Raw genomic sequence first — 17,323 nt, forward strand, 5'->3', positions numbered from 1 at the left:
TTTTTTAAAACTTTTTCACCAATTCCAGGTAGGAAATAGAAATTTTTAGTGGTTTCCTTTGCTTAGTTTTTTCCTGTTCACAAAAAGTAGGCAGCAGCTTTCTCAGAATCAGGTTTATTGCCATTGTTAGGGAAGGAGTTCACAAACTAGGAATTTTTTATGGTACAATCGTGCAACATGAAACATATAATATGAAAAAGGTAAATAAAATTAGAAAAATATCTAAAACACTGTGGGTATAAGGCATGCAATAAAATAGACTAATATATACACTTAGGATAAAACCATGATGGCAATTATTTTACATCTAAGTAGTATGCAGTTCTTCATATATAAACGCACACATCAATTTTAAACAGATTGTGCTGGTATGGTATCAGTTTTGGGCAACATGCACAGCCAGGTATTGGGTATCTGTATCAGGGCCAAAAAAATGGCATTGATGCAACACTAGTTATTACACACTTACAACCTACTCATTAAAAGGTTTACTGCACAGATGTATGAAATTTTTAAGTTTTGAAGGTGTGGCAGTTATTATAAGATATTAGTCTTTGTAAGAATTCAATGGATGATGGCCATAAATTGGATCAAGATGTTAAATGCAAACATATGGTTGACGTACATTAAGAATAAAAGAATGCATTTCTTAAATTATACAGCAAGAAATGAATGCATTGATATATTTTGATTAGCTTATTTTTTCATCTTTAAATAAATAACTTATACTTTCATGTCCTAATCTTCAGCTTTATAATTTTGTTCTTTTTATATTTATTTATTTCTGTGTAAACTTTGATTTTTTTAAATTGTTTTTTTCCTGTTTTTTCTCAATTTTTTTCTTCCACCATATATATTAGTGTTTTGTCCCTTTTCCTATCCTGTTTGCATTTCGGGCACAATGAGGCTTCAAGAACAAGTGCTACCTTCAGGATGATTACAGTTATCTGACCAGGTGGAGAATGATATTCAAAATTATTTCAGAGAAACACATTAGGGCAAGTTAATAGAAAGGAGCAGTGAATAAAGGCCCTCTGGAAACTATTAAAAGCAACTAAATAAGACATGTTCTCAAACCTTTAGTGGATTTCTTAGACACAAAGAAGATCCTATAGTGTCATGTATGCTGAAGTTCTCTTAAAGACAGGCCACGGAAGTGTTGCAAAACAGCAAATTCATATTTCTCTCACTTTATTCTAGGCATGCTTGAGGATTTGAGAGATTAGCTGTTATGGACAAATATTTCTAATAAGTAGCTCTCAGATCCCATTATCCTGGGTTACATTGAGAACAAACCTTTTCAAAGATTACCTCATTTCACTGGTTACAGCTTATTGCTGGTGCAACACAAGTGGACAGCATATGAGTTAAGAGATATCTAAGTTTTGTGATTGAATAATATATTTCCTGAATGGACAGCTTTCTCTGTCAGGTTTTATGAAAATAATGGTACATAATTAATATGCTTATAAACAAATGCACTTGTGTTATTGGTATAAAACTTGATTCATTTCCTTTTTTTAAATTGAGCTTTAGAGCTACTTTGGGTGACACCGTTCACTGCTCTTGTCTCACCTAGTGCTACCAGACAGAATGAAAGCAGCACTGGAGACAGCAGAGCGGTGACCACTGAAGTTGAAAAAATCTGAACCTTTCAGTAAAATCACATCATGGCAACCAACCAGGGACTGGTTGTGATTTGAGGTAGGCTAAACAAGTGCAGCTTAGGCAAAGTTCTTCCTAGTTGAAATGGAATAAAGAGGAAATAATGCTAATTAGCCGGAGGGTAGGCGGCAATCAACAGAAAAACTGCCCCGCTATATGAACATCAGCCAGGGCCCTGACTCCTTTATTTACTACCACCATCAAGGAGGTTATATTTTCAATCAAGTTTGTGTTTCTGTTTGTTTGTCTGTCTGTGTACAGGATAACTTGAAATTTATGAACAGATTTTAATGAAATTTTTACAGATGGTGCAGTTGATGCCTAGGAACAATACATTAAGATTTGGTAATGATCCAGATCATGTGCGAGTTTGAGCTATATGTGTAAGTTTCAATATGGAGCAAAATTTGCTGCTTGGTGGAGTTCTACACTCTCCAATAGCTTTTCTAGTTTTCCTTTTAAAATTGTGCGAATTAAGATAGTTGATTGACAGAACATGCTTCACATCAGTTGCCAATTCACATTCAATACTAGGGAGGCTAAACGTCTCCTGTAAATTTTGTAAAAAATCATCCAAATGCCTTTCCACATCCTCCTGGTGTTACTGGCGTCGTGGAAAAGATCCTGAATCTTCTGGCTGTGATTCTTCCTCACTGATCTGATGGCATGGTTTAAGTTGGCACATGCTGTTCTCAGTGCCTCTTTATCACCAGACTTGAAAGCTGAGTTCCATGCTTTTAGCGATTTCCAAACCTCTCCATTCATACACAGTCGTTGGTTGGCATGGGTGGTGATGTTCTTTTTTGATGCTGACATCCTCTATGCATTTGTTAATGTAGGCTGACACACTCATGGCATACTCATCAATATTTAATAAGTTGTCATATGTTGCTGCAGCCTTGAAGATGGCAGTCAGAGCCTTTAAAACAGTCTTTGAGTGTCTCCATGGCACCCTCAGACCACACTCTGACCTCTTTAACTGTTGGTTTAGCCCTGATAAACTGGGGCTTATATACAGGGCATGACTGAGAGATGATCTGATGACCTGAGGCGGGGGTAGGGGGCTGCTCTGAATGCATTTTTTATGTTAGAGTAAACCAGGTCTAAAATGTTTTCACCCTGAGTTGCAAAGTCCACATGTTGGTAAAAATGAGGGAGAACAGTCTTCAAGTTAGCCTGTTTAAAATCCCCAGCAATGATGAAAACAAACTGCATATAGTGTGTGTAGTGCTTGTAGAATTTGTATAAGAAATGCTGCTTTTCCCTTTAAAATGCATATTTTTGTATAGGACCAATGACATTAGACCAATAAAACTTAAGTCCAATAGTGTCCCTACCAAAGCTGAAATCAAACCTACACCCTTGGTTTCAACATTAGTTAATGCAATACATGCAGTTTGTATTTCATTCACACCATTGAGCCTCCCCTGTTTCAGAGAGCAGCAGCCGCCACTGCTTCACATTGTAGCTCTGTTTATCAGCTCTAGCAGAACAGGGCAGAATGCTGTGCCATAAGGGCTGTATGATGAACTGTTCTCTCTTTGCAAAGATATGAATAAATGTGCCGACTGAGTGAAATCCATCGATCTCCGTTTATTTAACTAGGGTGAATAGTTTAATACTTTTTTCCCATGATAATATCCAGGATATATTTCATATGTTTTTCAGATGTGGAACTCAAATAGTATTTTTGGAGTTTTACTGTTGGAAGTTGTTGGTTTCTTTTTTTTTGCTTTTTATTCAGGGGTATAAAAACATCATCAGGTGTAATAATAGGTTTGCAAACGAGACAAGGTAGTCTTTGCCTTTTTTAAGGGATTGCAATGTCCTAAACATTTCTAAAATAAGTTACACCCAGTGGGCAGTTTGCATTAAGATGGTTTATTTTTGTAAATTTAAACACAGTTATAAGTCATATTTCTCCAATTGATGACTCAACAAAAGTATTCTGGTTTACAGCAGGTCTTGATTCTGAAATGAGATGAGATCAAAAAGTTAATAAAACTCAACCAATTTTTATTCACAATAAAACTTAACCGCTTCAAAAGATATACACTAAGTTAAAAATGAGTCATCACTCAATCTCAAACATCAAAGATCATACACAGAGCAGTAATGTCAAAAACCAGCTTTAACTTGTTTGTCACTCACTTGATCATTACTGGTTAAGTAATAGAAGTAGTTGAGCGATCAGTGCGTTCAGGTCAGTTGCAGCAGTTGTTGCACCTGCTGCTGTGGTTGTGGTCGTGGTGGTCTTAGCAGAAATTAAACAAAAGGTATTATTTACTGCTAATATAATAGAAAATGATCAGCTGGGATTTAAAGTTAGTCAGAGGGGACTCTCACCTCATCTGAGTCAGAATCAGAATCAGATGAGTCTGAGCGGGCAAAGCGCTGGTGCTCCATCTGTGCACAGTTTGACATTACCTGCATTAAACTTTTTATATCATATGCTAACATTTATGAAATTAAACATAATTTTATGCTTACAGGTTTGGCCACAATGAGGCTCAGGAGGCATCCAAGAACAAGTGCTACCTTCAGCATGGTTACAGTGATCTGACCTTTAGGAAAACAAAGTTTAAAATTACTTTCTGAAAAACACATCGGTGAAAGTCTATAGACTGGATCATTAAATAAATTCATTACAGAGACTATCAGTTGCTCTTACCTTCAGTTGGCTTCTTTACAGACAAGTGAAGAGGCTGTAATGTTGCTTTTTGGATGTTGAAGTTCTCTTTTATACCCTTACAGATGCAGAAGCGTTTCAAAACTGGGATTACATTTTTCACCAACTTGTTTCAAGGTGTGGCTGAGAATTAAAGACTTAAACATATTGCATTGTGGAAAAATATCCCTAATAGTTATTGGATTGCTTACAATTGGGTAAAAATGGATAATACACGTCACTGCGACCGTTATAGTCCATTCTTAGGGCACCACAAGCAAGACAGCAGATTAATTTACAAATTGCTGAGATCTTTCTTTGATTAATATACTACCTGAATGGAGGAAGCCTCACCAGAGGAAGTTGTCAGATTTTTATGAAAAAGATTATGTATATCAAGGAGAGCCTTATTAACAAATAATTTTTCTTTTTTGTGTCTGGATTTTTTAAAAATATATATATAATGAGATTTACAGTTAGGTTATTTATAGTTAGGCTTTGATAAAGACACATCAGTGCATTTATTTCTTTACTTTATAGTGGTTATATTGTAGTTAGTCATATTTTCTGATGCATATTTCATAAAACCTATAGATATTGAATTAAATCATGATTTTTTAGATATTCTGGGTTTGTTAATCCTACACTAGCTTTAACAAAAGCAGCAGCACATATGTTATGTTGTGTTTAGATCCGATTGTCTAGTATGTTTTTCAGTGCTTTAAGTTGTACTTGAAATCTTAGCAGCCACTATTTGCTGCACATTTAGAAGCATATCTTCATTAGCTTTTCACAGAATATAAGGCTATAGAATTGCATGTAAATTGCATGTAAATTCCTATTCATTCATTCATACATTAATTCATTCATTCATTAATATAACACGATTTAGGCTACATATCACAAAAGAAATGTTAGAACAGGTAGACTTCTTTTTTCCTTTCTTATGCAGGATTCGCAACTGGTGCACTGGACCAGAAAAAACAACAATAAATAAAGACATAAAAAACCCTTGGAGCACATGAAGGTGATAATGTTCGGAAAAAAACAAAAATCCTAACTTTGAGATAAGAGCAAGTTATCATTAGGCTTGTCAAATTAATAGATGTATATCCGGAATTATATTGCCTGAACACATTCAGTTGCTTGAGATGATCGTGATGCTGACTGCAGCTTCAGCAACTCGATTATGATTCTGAAACCTGCTCTTCTCTGAATCCCTCCCTTTGTTTAAGTTAAAATCAGATGTCTGATGGCCTGAACAATAACAGAATGTAGTAACAAAAAAGTGTTAAATACCATTTGCTGATATTACCCAGATTTCAATTCCAAGTATCGTGCATTAAAAGAACAAACCTAAAGTTCATTTGAGGAAAAATAAAAGGTAACCCATTAAATTGTGACTTTTTTAACTAGGACAAGGTATGGGTATTTTAAGCTATTTAGCTGTTTAGTCAATCCACTTTTGCTAAATCATTGAATCTGTAATTGACTTCATGGTCTCTTGAAGAAAATTGAAGACCTGCATTTAACTTTATTTCTTTCACCTGCCTTGACTGCGCCTATTGAACCTGTCTTGGCCTTTGTGAAATGGATAAAGCCAAAAAGCATGCATCATGCAAGGTCAAACCTGACTAGATCTCTTAACCTGGAATTTCTGAATTAAACTTTTGTAAAATAGGCCTTTAACCTATTTTAGAACAAACATGAATAATTAATGTAATTAATATTGCTGGGTTGTACTCCTAAGATGTTTGCAGAGAGCAGAAATCTATATTGCCACACCTTGCTTTCAAATAAAGTATAATCTTTTCTTTGCAACAGTGCCGTATATATCCTGTGAATATCCTGGGGTTATTAAAGATGGCTATATCTCAAGTAATTCTACTATTAGGAAACATATGTTCAGGGGCGGATCTAGAAAAATATTTATGGGGTGGCAAGAGGGGGGCAGGAATTTTTTAGGGGTGGCAACATATGGCATTTGTTTACACTGAATTTAATCACAGTTATCACAGTTTGGTGAGAATAGTATGTACAGTAAGTGTTTCATGTGAAACAGTTCATATTAATAATACATCGTACAATGTGATCTCACTTAATAGGAGATAGAAGAATGATAACACTACTTCTAGAGGGGCCTTATGACAGGAAAGGTATTAAGGTAAGACACAGGTGCTGAGTCGCAGATGTGTGAGATTGACTGTCAGAGAGGCAGCCTTGCAGCATTTGCATAAGAAGAAACTATAGAAAGAAAAAGTTATCCATCAGAGATCTATGGACTGAGCTGTACTAAAGTGAGCATTACTACACAGTAGAAATAAACGGGACAAGGCACCCGAACAAGGTACTGGACATCTATGTAATGTTTACTCTGAACACACATTTACCCCATTTGTTCCTCAGTAACTTGACATACAGCAGTTAAGGCAACATGAAAGGGAAATTTCATGCATGTAAATATGCTGTAGATAGAGCTGTATATGGAGGACCAACTCTGCCATATTTAAAAATAAATACAGAAATAAATAAATAAATGCTCAATAAATGAATAAGCATACAATTAATTGCCACCAAAAATACAATCAACAAATAAATGTAACTAGAAATTATATTATAATGGCAGGCAGAAATGTAAAAAGGGCATGCAGAAAGAAATAGCGGCGAAGAAATAACTAGGGAAAAAAAATACAAAGGAAGAATAAAACAGACAAAAATATCATAACATGCACATAAATAAATACTTAAAAATATAAGTAATTAAAAAATGAAGTTGAAGATAATAAATGACAAAAAAATAAATAAGGTAAATATTAAAAAGGCAAAGAAATAAAGAAGCCAATTAAAAGAGTTATATACCTTTATGACTAGCTGTATAATTTAAATTCTACTTACATTTATTTGTTGTTTGTATTTTTGGTGGCAATTAATTGTATGCTTATTTATTTATTAAGCATTTATTTATTTATTTTTAAATATGGCAGAGTTGGTCCTCCATACTGCTGTATCAACAAATCAACAAAAAGGCGGGTTCTGTATGTTACATCAAAATCTCCACAAATCTGAAAAGAAGCAACATAAAAATACATTTTGCTTGTGAGTAGGTTCATACAGGTCATTTCTGGATAGTTTCATATTATACATACAAAAAAAGAAACAACAACACTGCTTCATATTAAGCAGGATTCACACCAGTATCACATTTTTAACTTTTAACACTTTTGGTTTCATTAAAGGAAATATCAGATTTTCTCAGGTGCCAAACAAAATGTAACAGCTCTGTAAAGGTTCACCAGAGAGCATAACATAAAGTTAACATGACTATAACAGCTGAATGCAGTGATTTCCATGTTGCTCAGCAAAACGCTTCACAACTTTATTTAGATCCAATGCCTTTGTGCGTTTTCTCTTTTCTGTCATAGTTGACCGCAAATATGTCTTTATGAGGCTGAGACGTCAGGCCTAACTAACATCATAGATGGAGAAATAACGTTCTGCAACCTGATTTTTATCATCTCAAAATCAGCATTGTAGCTATGCTAGCAACATTGTTCTTTCATTATGATTTCATTTCTCGATAGATAGTTAATCAGTTTTACCTGTTTCATCCTGTGTCTCCTCTCCCCATCACCCCTGGCTCCCTCGCTTTGCCCCATTCGGTTTTCAAAACAATCAGTCTCAGTCGCTCTCGCGTCATCTCGTGCTGCATTCACTGCAGTCCGACATTAGAAATTAGCGGTCGTAATTCTCAAATGATTCATAATTTATAAGCCTCGCCACCCCTACCGCCAACTGGGGTGGCAGCTGGGGTGGCAAGGCTGTCGTTTAGGGTGGCATTTGCCACCCTATGCCACCCCAGTAGCACCCCAGTAGCATAGTATGCATATGTTTATGCTTTGGATATGAGTTCACATAGCTGGATATGAGTTTGAATAGGTATAAAAATAGGTGTAAGCAACTAATCAGTTCATACAGTCAAACTGATTCAAAGTTTTCTATCTAAGGAAAACCAGTTGATTGCATCGACTCATTGACTCAAAGGCAATCCCTCACACCAAGCATGGTTGTAGCATAAGTAGAGAGGGAAAACTCCCTTTTAACAGAAAGAAACTTCCAGCAGAACCAGGTTCAGTGTGAGTGACAATCTGCTGAGGCCGATTTGGGATCAACTATAGGGTGACCATATTTTCATTTGGGAAAACCAGGACACCTTGGAGCGGGGGGTGGTTGGGATCTCTGTTCCCATGCATAGAGATGTCTGTGGCATGCACTCACTTAACATAGACCTACGAAATCCTACAATAACATGATATTTACAGTTGATTCATTAAAAATGCTTTTCAGTAAAAGTCAACAGCAATAACTCCAATAACAAACGATAATTTCATTCAAAATGTATTTATTAAAAATGCTTAACAATTCCTGTAATGAATGAATAGCACAATGAAAGAAATAATGTCTCATCTAAACATCCCTCACTTAACAATAAAAGTTAACAATAACTCTCAACTCCCAATAACACATGATACTCAGCCTCAACAATGAACGAAATAATGTCTGTTCTGTAGGCTATTGGAAAAAATAAATTAACAAATAAGCTAATTTACAAAAAATACCTCTTGTGTAGCAAAAATTATTCAAAATGTACCAAAAACGAACAAACATATCAATACACTATCTTTACTTTCGGTGTCCAGGTGGCTTTTCAGATTCCTTGCACCTCCATTGGACACCGAGACATATGTGCGTGCTTTGCACACCGTGCACAAGGCCTCCATTGTGTCTCGACCCGGTCTGAAAGCGGGGAAACTCTTTTGTAAATCGTCGGTAAACATACATTTGCGCTTTTGCATGTTGTTGGCGTACTGACAGCCCCGCAATCTATATTCTGATTAAGAACCTGTAAATTTAATGGTCCAATTAAGGTAATTTAAAAAATCAGGACATTTCCTCACTTTCTAAAAAAAACCCGGGACGCCCGGGACAGGACGTGAAATACGGATATGTCCCGGGAAATACGGATGTTTGGTCACCCTAACCAACTAGACAGTAGAAGACAGAAAAAGAAGCTCAGATACAAAAGTCAACCAGCTTCAAAGGCAGACCTGTCCTGCTCCGAGCTAGCCCTCCAAGTCAGAGGATGAAAGAGAACACATACAACACACAACAAGAGAAACAGCACTACACTGAAAAACAGGCCGAGCTCAAACATCTGTTGATGGCAGCAGCTGATATTTCTCTCAAGGATAATGTCACAGCTAAACAGGAACAGTCCAGATGAAGCTACTTTGAGAAAAAGCAGAGTGGTATCAGATTGAAATAACAAATTCTACCGAACGGGAGAATAGAGATCGCAGCATAACTATAGAGATATCTATCAAAAAGAAGGTTTTAAGCCTTCAGGCCCCGTCATACCTTGACGATTTAGACAGCATATGCCTGACATATGAAAAATCTGGCAAAAACGCTGGCATATGTTGGATACGTTATGGGTACGTTTTGTATTAGTTATGAGCACGCTGAAGTACACTGAAGCCGGCTAAAACACGCTGGCACACATCGACATACGGCAGGTACGACGTATGCAAGTAAATGCTCATATGTTGGCCATAAGTTAAAGGTAAGTTGAAGTTTGATTGTTTACATACGTTAGGTGTAAGTTACTCATAACTCGTGGTGTCTAGCTTATTTAAAACCTATGAGTGACGTGTGCATAACTTATGCGTGACTTATCAAGAACTTTTCTCCAATGTATATTAAGGTTTCTCACGTGTTCCTGATTACCACTGAATGTGTTTCCAACATACAGCTACTGTATAATGGCGTATTGGCGCCTCTGGCTGCATTGCTGCCCCCCTCAGGACACTGGCTGTTATATCATTTCATGGGCATTACGTTGCTGTGCGTTATGCAGCGTAATACATGCCTTTTTTTTCATCCAGAGCTATTAAAAAAAGATAATCAGGTGTAATGATAGGTTTGTAAAAGAGACAGATAGTAAATTTTTGTTTAGATTATTTTTTTCGCAAAAATTGTATCTTGTACTGTAGTGTGTGCAGTATTATGACTTTGGGAGACTTTTTTATTTCTCCATATTTTATAATGGTTAAGATTTTTTGTTATAATTTGGATATTGTACATCATGGACTTAACTTAAAATAATAATGCTTTTTAAAAGTTAATACTTGTGTTGCACCAATACCGATACATCGGACTGGGCCCTGATCCAGCACTAAAATGGTGGTATCAGCGAGTACCAACCAAATAGGCCACCAATACCATTTTGAGAGCCAAAAGTTTATTTAACTATTTTCACCAATTCCAGGTAGGAAATAGAAAGTTCTAGTGGATTCACTTTGCATTAGTCTTTTTCCTGCTTCACAAAAGTAGGCAGCAGCTTTCTCAGAATCAGAATCAGGTTTATTGCCATTGTTAGGGAAGGAGTTCACAAACTAGGAATTTTTTATGGTACAATCGTGCAACATGAAACATATAATATGAAAAAGGTAAATAAAATTAGAAAAATATCTAAAACACTGTGGGTATAAGGCATGCAATAAAATAGACTAATATATACACTTAGGATAAAACCATGATGGCAATTATTTTACATCTAAGTAGTATGCAGTTCTTCATATATAAACGCACACATCAATTTTAAACAGATGGTGCTGGTATGGTATCAGTTTTGGGCAACACTGCACAGCCAGGTATTGGGTATCTGTATCAGGGCCAAAAAAATGGCATTGATGCAACACTAGTTATTACACACTTACAACCTACTCATTAAAAGGTTTACTGCACAGATGTATGAAATTTTTAAGTTTTGAAGGTGTGGCAGTTATTATAAGATATTAGTCTTTGTAAGAATTCAATGGATGATGGCCATAAATTGGATCAAGATGTTAAATGCAAACATATGGTTGACGTACATTAAGAATAAAAGAATGCATTTCTTAAATTATACAGCAAGAAATGAATGCATTGATATATTTTGATTAGCTTATTTTTTCATCTTTAAATAAATAACTTATACTTTCATGTCCTAATCTTCAGCTTTATAATTTTGTTCTTTTTATATTCATTTATTTCTGTGTAAACTTTGATTTTTTTAAATTGTTTTTTCCTGTTTTTTCTCAATTTTTTTCTTCCACCATATATATTAGTGTTTTGTCCCTTTTCTTATCCTGTTTGCATTTCGGGCACAATGAGGCTCCAAGAACAAGTGCTACCTTCAGGATGATTACAGTTATCTGACCAGGTGGAGAATGATATTCAAAATTATTTCAGAGAAACACATTAGGGCAAGTTAATAGAAAGGAGCAGTGAATAAAGGCCCTCTAGAAACTATTAAAAGCAACTAAATAAGACATGTTCTCAAACCTTTAGTGGATTTCTTAGACACAAAGAAGATCCTATAGTGTCATGTATGCTGAAGTTCTCTGAAAGACAGGCCACGGAAGTGTTGCAAAACAGCAAATTCATATTTCTCTCACTTTATTCTAGGCGAGCTTGAGGATTTGAGAGATTACCTGTTATGGCCAAATATTTCTAATAAGTAGCTCTCAGATCCCATTATCCTGGGTTACATTGAGAACAAACCTTTTCAAAGATTACCTCATTTCACTGGTTACAGCTTATTGCTGGTGCAACACAAGTGGACAGCATATGAGTTAAGAGATATCTAAGTTTTGTGATTGAATAATATATTTCCTGAATGGACAGCTTTCTCTGTCAGGTTTTTATGAAAACAATGGTACATAATTAATATGCTTATAAACAAATGCACTTGTGTTATTGGTATAAAACTTGATTCATTTCCTTTTTTTAAATTGAGCTTTAGAGCTACTTTGGGTGACACCGTTCACTGCTCTTGTCTCACCTAGTGCTACCAGACAGAATGAAAGCAGCACTGGAGACAGCAGAGCGGTGACCACTGAAGTTGAAAAAATCTGAACCTTTCAGTAAAATCACATCATGGCAACCAACCAGGGACTGCTTGTGATTTGAGGTAGGCTAAACAAGTGCAGCTGAGGCAAAGTTCTTCCTAGTTGAAATGGAATAAAGAGGAAATAATGCTAATTAGCCGGAGGGTAGGCGGCAATCAACAGAAAAACTGCCCCGCTATATGAACATCAGCCAGGGCCCTGACTCCTTTATTTACTACCACCATCAAGGAGGTTATATTTTCAATCAAGTTTGTGTTTCTGTTTGTTTGTCTGTCTGTGTACAGGATAACTTGAAATTTATGAACAGATTTTAATGAAATTTTTACCGATGGTGCAGTTGATGCCTAGGAACAATACATTAAGATTTGGTAATGATCCAGATCATGTGCGAGTTTGAGCTATATGTGTAAGTTTCAATATGGAGCAAAATTTGCTTGGTGGAGTTCTACACTCTCCAATAGCTTTTCTAGTTTTCCTTTTAAAATTGTGCGAATTAAGATAGTTGATTGACAGAACATGCTTCACATCAGTTGCCAATTCACATTCAATACTAGGGAGGCTAAACGTCTCCTGTAAATTTTGTAAAAAATCATCCAAATGCCTTTCCACATCCTCCTGGTGTTGCTGGCGTTGTGGAAAAGATCCGGAATCTTCTGGCTGTGATTCTTCCTCACTGATCTGATGGCATGGTTTAAGTTGGCACATGCTGTTCTCAGTGCCTCTTTATACCCAGACTAGAAAGCTGAGTTCCATGCTTTTAGCGATTTCCAAACCTCTCCATTCATACACGGTCGTTGGTTGGCGTGGGTGGTGATGTTCTTTTTTGATGCTGACATCCTCTATGCATTTGTTAATGTAGGCTGACACACTCATGGCATACTCATCAATATTTAATAAGTTGTCATGTGTTGCTGCAGCCTTGAAGATGTTCCAGTCAGACCCTTTAAAACAGTCTTTGAGTGTCTCCATGGCACCCTCAGACCACACTCTGACCTCTTTAACTGTTGGTTTAGCCCTGATAAACTGGGGCTTATATACAGGGCATGACTGAGAGATGATCTGATGACCCGAGGCGGGGGTAGGGGGCTGCTCTGAATGCATTTTTTATGTTAGAGTAAACCAGGTCTAAAATATTTTCACCCTGAGTTGCAAAGTCCACATGTTGGGAAAAATGAGGGAGAACAGTCTTCAAGTTAGCCTGTTTAAAATCCCCAGCAATGATGAAAACAAACTGTATATAGTGTGTGTAGTGCTTGTAGAATTTGAATAAGAAATGCTGCTTTTCCCTTTAAAATGCATATTTTTGTATAGGACCAATGACATTAGACCAATAAAACTTAAGTCCAATAGTGTCCCTACCAAAGCTGAAATCAAACCTACACCCTTGGTTTCAACATTAGTTAATGCAATACATGCAGTTTGTATTTCATTCACACCATTGAGCCTCCCCTGTTTCAGAGAGCAGCAGCCGCCACTGCTTCACATTGTAGCTCTGTTTATCAGCTCTAGCAGAACAGGGCAGAATGCTGTGCCATAAGGGCTGTATGATGAACTGTTCTCTCTTTGCAAAGATATGAATAAATGTGCCGACTGAGTGAAATCCATCGATCTCCGTTTATTTAACTAGGGTGAATAGTTTAATACTTTTTTCCCATGATAATATCCAGGATATATTTCATACGTTTTTCAGATGTGGAACTCAAATAGTATTTTTGGAGTTTTACTGTTGGAAGTTGTTGGTTTCTTTTTTTTTTTTTTTTTTTTGCTTTTTATTCAGGGGTATAAAAACATCATCAGGTGTAATAATAGGTTTGCAAACGAGACAAGGTAGTCTTTGCCTTTTTTAAGGGATTGCAATGTCCTAAACATTTCTAAAATAAGTTACACCCAGTGGGCAGTTTGCATTAAGATGGTTTATTTTTGTAAATTTAAACACAGTTATAAGTCATATTTCTCCAATTGATGACTCAACAAAAGTATTCTGGTTTACAGCAGGTCTTGATTCTGAAATGAGATGAGATCAAAAAGTTAATAAAACTCAACCAATTTTTATTCACAATAAAACTTAACCGCTTCAAAAGATATACACTAAGTTAAAAATGAGTCATCACTCAATGTCAAACATCAAAGATCATACACAGAGCAGTAATGTCAAAAACCAGCTTTAACTTATTTGTCACTCACTTGATCATTACTGGTTAAGTAATAGAAGTAGTTGAGCAATCAGTGCGTTCAGGTCAGTTGCAGCAGTTGTTGCACCTGCTGCTGTGGTTGTGGTCGTGGTGGTCTTAGCAGAAATTAAACAAAAGGTATTATTTACTGCTAATATAATAGAAAATGATCAGCTGGGATTTAAAGTTAGTCAGAGGGGACTCTCACCTCATCTGAGTTAGAATCAGAATCAGATGAGTCAGAGCGGGCAAAGTGCTGGTGCTCCATCTGTGCACAGTTTGACATTACCTGCATTAAACTTTTTATATCATATGCTAACATTTATGAAATTAAACATAATTTTATGCTTACAGGTTCGGCCACAATGAGGCTCAGGAGGCATCCAAGAACAAGTGCTACCTTCAGCATGGTTACAGTGATCTGACCTTTAGGAAAACAAAGTTTAAAATTACTTTCTGAAAAACACATCGGTGAAAGTCTATAGACTGGATCATTAAATAAATTCATTACAGAGACTATCAGTTGCTCTTACCTTCAGTTGGCTTCTTTACAGACAAGTGAAGAGGCTGTAATGTTGCTTTTTGGATGTTGAAGTTCTCTTTTATACCCTTACAGATGCAGAAGCGTTTCAAAACTGGGATTACATTTTTCACCAACTTGTTTCAAGGTGTGGCTGAGAATTAAAGACTTAAACATATTGCATTGTGGAAAAATATCCCTAATAGTTATTGGATTGCTTACAATTGGGTAAAAATGGATAATACACGTCACTGCGACCGTAATAGTCCATTCTTAGGGCACCACAAGCAAGACAGCAGATTAATTTACAAATTGCTGAGATCTTTCTTTGATTAATATACTACCTGAATGGAGGAAGCCTCACCAGAGGAAGTTGTCAGATTTTTATGAAAAAGATTGTGTATATCAAGGAGAGCCTTATTAACAAATAATTTTTCTTTTTTGTGTCTGGATTTTTTAAAAATATATATATAATGAGATTAACAGTTAGGTTATTTATAGTTAGGCTTTGATAAAGACACATCAGTGCATTTATTTCTTTACTTTATAGTGGTTATATTGTAGTTAGTCATATTTTCTGATGCATATTTCATAAAACCTATAGATATTGGATTAAATCATGATTTTTCAGATATTCTGGGTTTGTTAATCCTACACTAGCTTTAACAAAAGCAGCAGCACATATGTTATGTTCAGTTATGTTGTGTTTAGATCCGATTGTCTAGTATGTTTTTCAGTGCTTTAAGTTGTACTTGAAATCTTAGCAGCCACTATTTGCTGCACATTTAGAAGCATATCTTCATTAGCTTTTCACAGAATATAAGGCTATAGTATTGCATGTAAATTGCATGTAAATTCCTATTCATTCATTCATACATTAATTCATTCATTCATTAATATAACACGATTTAGGCTACATATCACAAAAGAAATGTTAGAACAGGTAGACTACTTTATTCCTTATGCAGGATTCTCAACTGGTGCACTGGACCAGAAAAAACAACAACAAATAAAGACATAAAAAACCTTTGGAGCACATGAAGGTGATAATGTTCGAAAAAAGAAAAAAAAAAACTAACATTGAGATAAGAGCAAGTTATCATTATGCCTATCAAATTAATAGATTTATATCGGGAATTATATTGCCTGAACACATTCAGTTGCTTGAGATGATCGTGATGCTGACTGCAGCTTCAGCAACTCGATTATGATTCTGAAACCTGCTCTTCTCTGAATCCCTCCCTTTGTTTAAGTTAAAATCAGATGTCTGATGGCCTGAACAACAGAATGTAGTAACAAAAAAAGTGTTAAATACCATTTGCTGTTTCAAAAGGTTTTTGATGTCAGATCTTTTTATGATATTACCCAGATTTCAATTCCAAGTATCCTGCATTAAAAGAACAAACCTAAAGTTCATTTGAGGAAAAATAAAAGGCAACCCCTTGAATTGTGGCTTTTTTAGCTAGGACAAGGTATGGGTATTTTAGGCTGTTTAGTCAATCCACTTTTGCTAAATCAATGAATCTGTAATTGACTTCATGGTCTCTTGAAGAAAATTGAAGACCTGCATTTAACTTTATTTCTTTCACCTGCCTTGACTGCGCCTATTGAACCTGTCTTGGCCTTTGTGAAATGGATAAAGCCAAAAAGCATGCATCATGCAAGGTCAAACCTGACTAGATCTCTTAACCTGGAATTTCTGAATTAAACTTTTGTAAAATAGGCCTTTAACCTATTTTAGAACAAACATGAATAATTAATGTAATTAATATTGCTGGGTTGTACTCCTAAGATGTTTGCAGAGAGCAGAAATCTTTACATTGCCACACCTTGCTTTCAAATGAAGTATAATCTTTTCTTTGCAACAGTGCCGTATATATCCTGTGAATATCCTGGGGTTATTAAAGATTGCTATATCTCAAGTAATTCTACTATTAGGAAACATATGTTTATGCTTTGGATATGAGTTCACATAGCTGGATATGAGTTCACATAGCTGAATATGAGTTCACATAGGTATAAAAATAGGTAAAAGCAATTAATCAGATCATACAGTCAAACTGATTCAAAGTTTTCTATCTAAGGAAAACCAGTTGATTGCATCGACTCATTGACTCAAAGGCAATCTCTCACACAAAGCATGGTTGTAGCGTAAGTAGAGAGGGAAAACTCCCTTTTAACAGAAAGAAACCTCCAGCAGAACCAGGCTCACTGTGAGTGGCCATCTACTGAGGCTGATTGGGGATCAACTAGACAGAAGAAGACAGAAAAAGAATCTAAGATACAAAATGTGAACAAGCTTCAAAGCCAGACCTGTCCAGTAAACACACAGCCATGCAGACGAGCTCCG

This window comes from Cyprinodon tularosa, unplaced genomic scaffold (genome assembly GCF_016077235.1).
Source record: "Cyprinodon tularosa strain WSP-4 unplaced genomic scaffold, ASM1607723v1 ctg829, whole genome shotgun sequence".
Taxonomy (NCBI): Eukaryota; Metazoa; Chordata; class Actinopteri; order Cyprinodontiformes; family Cyprinodontidae; genus Cyprinodon; species Cyprinodon tularosa.